General features: G+C 37.7%; 1 pseudogene; it reads right to left on the minus strand.

Annotated features, from left to right (window-relative positions):
* Positions 1-18: 18 nt before the first annotated feature.
* LOC102745108 (large ribosomal subunit protein uL6 pseudogene) lies at positions 19-648 on the minus strand (annotated as a pseudogene).
* Positions 649-6,728: the final 6,080 nt, after the last annotated feature.

Genomic DNA, 6,728 nt, shown 5'->3' on the forward strand with positions numbered 1-6,728 from the left:
GCTGTTTCTGTAGATGGACAACTCAGATCTTATTCATCAGCCTGCTGAACTGTTCCTTTTTCAGAAACATAGATACCATCCAAAAATTTTCTGATATCCTTGTTTTTAACAGTTGTGGCTTGCTGAATCAAAGCAGCTGAGTTTGATACAAGTTCAATGTCATTTCCTTCAAGAATTAACTCATCTTTTTGGGCTTGAGTTACAGAACAAGCAACACCTGGCCTCATCCAAACTGTGCAGATGTATTTCTCACCCAAGAAATTTCGGATTTCAGCAAGAGAACCATTCTCCTGAATAACAACATTGATGGGGAAGTGAGGATACACAGACCTCATCTTGTAATGGAAACCCAGTGTAACACCCTTGATCATGTTCTGTACATGACTACAGATAGTGCGAACAGTAGCCAGCTCTTTTCTATTTCCCCACCATTTGTCAACTCAGAGCCTCTTCTTTTTCTTTCCAAGAAGACTGAGTTCTACATTGATGTGATTGAAGTCCCTTCGCAGGGTTCCTCTGGGTCCCTTCACAATAACTGTGTGTCCCTTCAGAGTGATGTCGACATTTTCTGGAATGTTGACAGTCTGATTGCTGAGAATGGTCTTCATTCTCGCAGGAGATGTGGCAAAGAGCTGTGCTTCATTTTAGATAATTTCTATTGTAAAATCCTCAAGTTAATTGATCTTTTCTTCTGAAATGTCTAATCTCCTATTAGGCCCATCAGTATATTTTTTATTTCGGATATTACATTTTCTTCAGCACTAGTATTCCATCTGGTTCTTTTTTAATCTTTCATTTTCCTCTTTATTATGGTAATCTTTTCCTTTAAATCCTTGAAAATTATAAAAGTTGTTCAATTCCATTGTATTTGGGCCTGTTTCTAGTGACTGGTTTTTCTCTTGGCTACTTACTTCATATGTCTAGCAGTTCTTATTCAGATGGTTGACATTATGAATGTTATATTTTTGAAGTTTTGGATGTCATTCTTTAAAAGCCTAGATTTTTTTTCTTCGATTGTTTGTTAGGCAGGTAAGTTACTTGTGGGTCAACCTAGTGTTTTGAGATTTATTTTTAAACTGTATGAAAAAGGTTCTAGAATGCAAGTTGGTACAGCCACTTTGGAAAACAGTGTGGAGGTTCCTCAAAAAGTTAAAATTAGAGCTACCCAATGACCCAGCAATTGCACTACTGGGTATTTACCCCAAAGATACAGATGTAGTGAAAAAAAGGGGCACATGCACCCCAATGTTAGCCTAACTGTGGAAGGAGCCGGGATGCCCTTCAGTAGATGAATGGATAAAGAAGATATGGTCCATATATACAATGGAATATTACTCAGCCATCAGAAAGGATGAATACCCAACCTTTGTGTCAACATGGTTGGAACTGGAGGAGATTATGTTAAGTGAAATAAGTCAAACAGAGAAAGACAATTATCATATGGTTTTACTTATTTGTAGAACATAAGGAATAGCATGAGGACATTAGGAGAAGGAAGTAAAAAATGAAGGAGGGGATATCAGAGGGGGAGATGAACCATGAGAGACTATGGACTCTGGGAACAAAACTGAGGGTTTTAGAGGGGAGGGGGAAGGGGGCATGGGTGAGCCCAGTGATGGGTATTAAGGAGGGCACATGCTGCATGGAGCACTCGGTGTTATAAGCAAACAATGAATCATGGAACACACCATCAAAAACTAATGATGTAATGTATGGTGACGAACATAACATAATAAAAAAAAATTAAAAAAAAAAAAAGGTTCTATAGCAGTCTTTAAAGATGGTTTAGTTCTACTAAATTTACCCTTTAGAGTCTCTACTGAATGCCCTGGGGTTTGAATAAGTAATCTTTACTCTGGTCAGAATTCAAACAATTCTCAGTCCTATTTCAGGTCTGGAAATCATTTAGCTACAACTCCCAATAGTTGTTTCTTCCTTGGTAGTTTTTGTTTAACTTCATGGAATCTTCCTACCCAAGCTCAGCTTAGTATTGAGCCAAAGAATCAAGGGCTCCTCTATTGCAGATTTCTGGATGACTCCTCCATTCCTTCCTCCCTTTAACCCCCCTCCCTCCCTCCCTTCCTCCCCACCGTCCTCCTCCTCTTCCTTCTTCTTTTCTTTATTGCCTTTCTGGTTCTTTGCTTTTTAAATTCCAACCATGTTGGCTCCCCCAAATCTTTATTTCTGTGTTCTCTGTATATGAGACATGCTCTGCTTGGGTTATATTTTCATGCATTGCAGTCTGGAAAGTGCCTCCAGCTAGAAAGCTAGGGCAGTATTAGGGCTATGTTCCCCTTGCCTTCCTTAGTAATCACAGACTTGTATTGCTTGTTGTTCAATGCCTGCTAACAACTGTTTCATATTTAGTGTAGTTTTTTAATCATTTCCTATCAGGCAAATCTGATAACAGTTAATTCACCATGACTATTGGTAAAAGTTAAAATTATCTTTTAAAAAATATATACTTTTAATGATACCTATTGTATAGGAAACAAAAGAGCTTATAAAACTATATATTCATTTGGATAACAATTTATTAATAAATTCATATAAAGGAGACAAGTGTATATATTAAAACTTGTAGGGATTGGTAGTGAAATTTTTGTCATCTTTAGCTTATAGGTTAATAAGCTATTACAAAGTTAAACATTTAGGTATTCAATAGACTTAAAACAATAAAGGATGCAGGAGTATATGCTATAGTTATCTAAGATTGTATAACTGGGCACAGAATTAAGTTTTCTGTTGTTAAGACAAAATTGGAAACATACTTCCTACTAGAATAAGTATGCATTTATATATTTATAGAGGCAAACTTTTGGCAGGGTATTTATCATAAATAGGATTTTACTGTGTGAAAATGCACTCATATATATCTTTATAACAAATTAAATGACTCACTTGTAAATTAACAGGATCAATTTAACACATTCATGTGTAAATGTCACTGAAAGAGTACTTCTAAGTAAGTTAAACATCTGCAATATTATTTGTAGTAATACTTTGCTGAGTAAACCTTATCTTCAAATACCACAAAACAGTAAGCTTTAACTCAGCTCAGGTCAAAATAAGACAAATTTTAATCAATTTATTCAGAATAAATGAGGTTTTATTAAGGGTAGTAGGGATTTGGATTTTTGGCATACACTTAATTCTCTTTGTAAATCCCTCATGTAGCTTCCACAGTAACCTTGGCAAAGTTGGGCAAAGATGGGCAAAGGTAGCCTTTGCGCCAACCCCAGTTTCACTCTATCAGCATTTCTACTTCATCAAGAATGCCAAAGAATTTAGTCCTCAGAAGGAGGCCGTAATTAGAATGGAGTGTCTATCTTGTCTCAAAATGCAATGAGGATTAATCCTGTTATTTTCTTCATCCAAAGTTATTTAAATCTTCACGAGAAGTCTAAGATTCATTCTTCATAACCTCCTAAATCCCCGAACCCCTCCATTGTATCTATGAAACACATTACTTTTCATGAGTAAAATCCCTATATCCTGACTTTCTTATGAAAGTAACATACCCGGGCGCCTGGGTGGCTCAGTTGGTTAAGCGACTGCCTTCGGCTCAGGTCATGATCCTGGAGTCCCGGGATCGAGTCCTGTATCGGGCTCCCTGCTCGGCAGGGAATCTGCTTCTCCCTCTGACCCTCCTCCCTCTCATGCTCTCTGTCTCTCATTCTCTCTCTCTCAAATAAATAAATAAAAAAAATCTTTAAAAAAATAAAAAAAAATAAAGAAAGTAACATTACCTTCTTCTACTAACACTTGGATGCTTCCTGAGAACACTGATTCTACAGAAATTCTTCCTTTCACGCTCACATACTGGTGAGCCTGGGGGGAAGAAAGTTAGTGTTCTTGTTCTTAATTGCTGCTTCCAGAAGGTTGCTTCTTCCTTCCTTATAACATGCCCAGATGCTTTGAATTTTAATCATCTATTACAGCCACAGCTGACACATATAATTGTACAAGGACAAAAGTGTACCTACACAATAATTTCTAATCTAAAGGGTTCATGGAGCTCTTCTTAAGTCATGAGACCTGGCTCAGGGATGCATCTTTGTCAAGGATGAGACTCCTTTTTAAAAGATGTTCAAATGAATCATTCACTTCCTAGTTGACCTGTGCAGCAGTGTCTCCCCAGAGGGGGGATGCTTGGGTTTTATTTATTTATTTTTTTCCTAATTTGCTTATGGATGTCCTATGGGCTGGCGGTTCTGGCTTGTTGTCCATAGATGTCTGGGTCACTTCCCCTTATTCCTCAAATCTTCTACTATCTGGCTTTTGCTATTCTGTCCAAAACTACTACCACCATAATTTTGGTAATTTTTCAACTTAGCCTTTTCCTTCCAGGGTCATTATCCAGACCTACTCATTACCAACAACTGCACTGGTTCCACAAACTCCAAATATCCATCTCTCTGACCTTTACTGCCTATATTTCAAGCTCATTCATTTCAGTTTCCAAACTCTAGAAATATTTATCTCTGCTGGGGTTTACAATCCATTGGCCATTTTCCACTGTATGTCCTCTCTTCCCTCCTTAACTTGGCTTAGGCTTCGTGATCCATCACAGAAATCACTCCTTAGTATATATTTTCAATTCTCTTACTAGTGTTTCTCTTTGCCCTACTTTCTGGTCAAAACTCCATCTCTGGCTAAAATCCAACTCTCCACTTATTCTATACTTTCACCCAAACAATTGAATGTGATTGAAGAAAAACAACCTCTAAGGCTGATTAGTCTCACTTTTTTTTTTTAATTTTATTTATTTATTTGAGAGAGAGCGGCAGGCAGAGGGAGAAGCAGGCTCCCTGCCGAGCAGGGAGCCCGATGTGGGACTCGATCCCAGGACCCTGGGATCATGACCTGAGCCGAAGGCAGACACTTAACGACTGAGCCACCCAGGTGTCCCTGATTAGTCTCACTTTAAAATTATGACCACAAACCTTTCAGAGGCCTTAGTGCTAACAGCAACCTTTTCTTAGTCCAGAGATTCCCACCCCTCTTCAAGGTGACTCACATCATCCCCAGCCTAACAATACCTCATCATACTTCCACATGCTCAGCTTCTTCACTGAAGAAATAGGAACAATTTGATAAAAATTCATACATGTTCCTACCAATAAACATATAAATCATGTATAGCATGTCTTTCCACTAGTAACAATGCCCTGCTCAGATCCAACTTTACTGCTTGTGTACTAGATCTTATCCCTTCATCAAAGAGCTTCACAGTTACACTTACCTCCATTTATCCTATATTATATATTTTCCCCAATATACTGGATAATTCTCATAAGAACACAGAACTATATCTTATTTTTAAATCTCTCCTGTACCATGAGGCTGGGTGGAGAGTACACGGGATCTCTGTAATACCTTTGCAACATCTTGTGCATCTACTATCATTTCAAAATTAAAAGTTAAAACTATAATAATCTCTCCCTTTACCCAAATCCATGTCTGTCTGTACCTTATTTCTATTTTTATAATAAATCTCCTGTAAAGAACGGTGTATAATTATGGTTTTCACTATTCCTTCAATTCTCTCTTGAATAAACAATCAGACTTTAGTCCCCACTATTCTGTTGAAACTGACCATATCAGTGTCTTCAATGGCTGCTTCATTGCCAAATTCAATCCATAATTCTCAGTCCTTACCCTAACCTGCCTTTCAGTAGGATTTGACCCAGCTGACCACACTGCCCTACGACTCCTACACATTTTGGCTGGATATCAGAGGTAGAGGATCACCTCTTTTTCTCCCCTCTCTTCTTTTTTACTTACTTTGACTAAACATTAGAGTGCCCAGGCTTCACTCCTCCGGTCTATCTCTTTAAATTTTCACTATGTAATCTCACCCATTTCCATGATTTGAAAAGCCATTTATAGGCAGATGACTCCCAGAATCACATCTCTAGTTTCACATTCTCCCCTGTACTGCCAACTCTTATTTTTATCACCCTACTCTATGTCTCCACATGCATGTCAAATAGGCATCTCAAAGTAAATGTGTTGATGGGGTTCAGGACGGGTTATCCCAAAATATAGTATGTTGGCATATTAAATATCTTAAGCTGAAGGAAATTAAAATAGCAGAAGTAGGAAGGACACTTTGATCTTCCCTCCTTCACCCTTCTTCCCTTCTTCCCTGAAACAGATTATAAAACTTCCTTGTGAAAGTTATCCTTGCCATACCTGGGAAGAGAGAAGATGTTCTTATCACCATAGATGGGGAATTGGGGGCCAAGAAATCTGTACAAATAAACCTTATTAAATTAGCCCTTATCTCCTTACTTTTTTTTTAACTATTTATTACCCCTAACCCAAACCCATGTCTTGTCAATTCTTCACATGCTATTGTTTCTTTGTCTAAAACATATAAAAGCTTCCTGCACTGGTTACTTTTTCAGGTTTTCATTCTTTTGTGAAGGCTACTGTGTATGTGAAAATTATATATATATATATATACACATCAGTATAGAAAAGAGTAAACGTAAAGAAAAGAGACCCTGTATATAAATATAATACTAGCTAGTTACAATTTGACCAAGAAGGTTCCACTGAAAAGAACAGTAAAAGCCCTTGTTACCACCAGTCCATAGGTACATATTCGGTTTCCCATCACCCTTATCAAAGAGCTGCCTAGGCAAATGCGACATTCTTTGAGCTTAGTGCAGATAATGTGCTGGGTTTTGTTACATGAATGGTAAACAAAAATTAGTCCA

Source organism: Leptonychotes weddellii, unplaced genomic scaffold, assembly GCF_054177405.1.
Source record: "Leptonychotes weddellii isolate Sample4059 unplaced genomic scaffold, ASM5417740v2 HiC_scaffold_11577, whole genome shotgun sequence".
NCBI classification, from domain to species: Eukaryota; Metazoa; Chordata; class Mammalia; order Carnivora; family Phocidae; genus Leptonychotes; species Leptonychotes weddellii.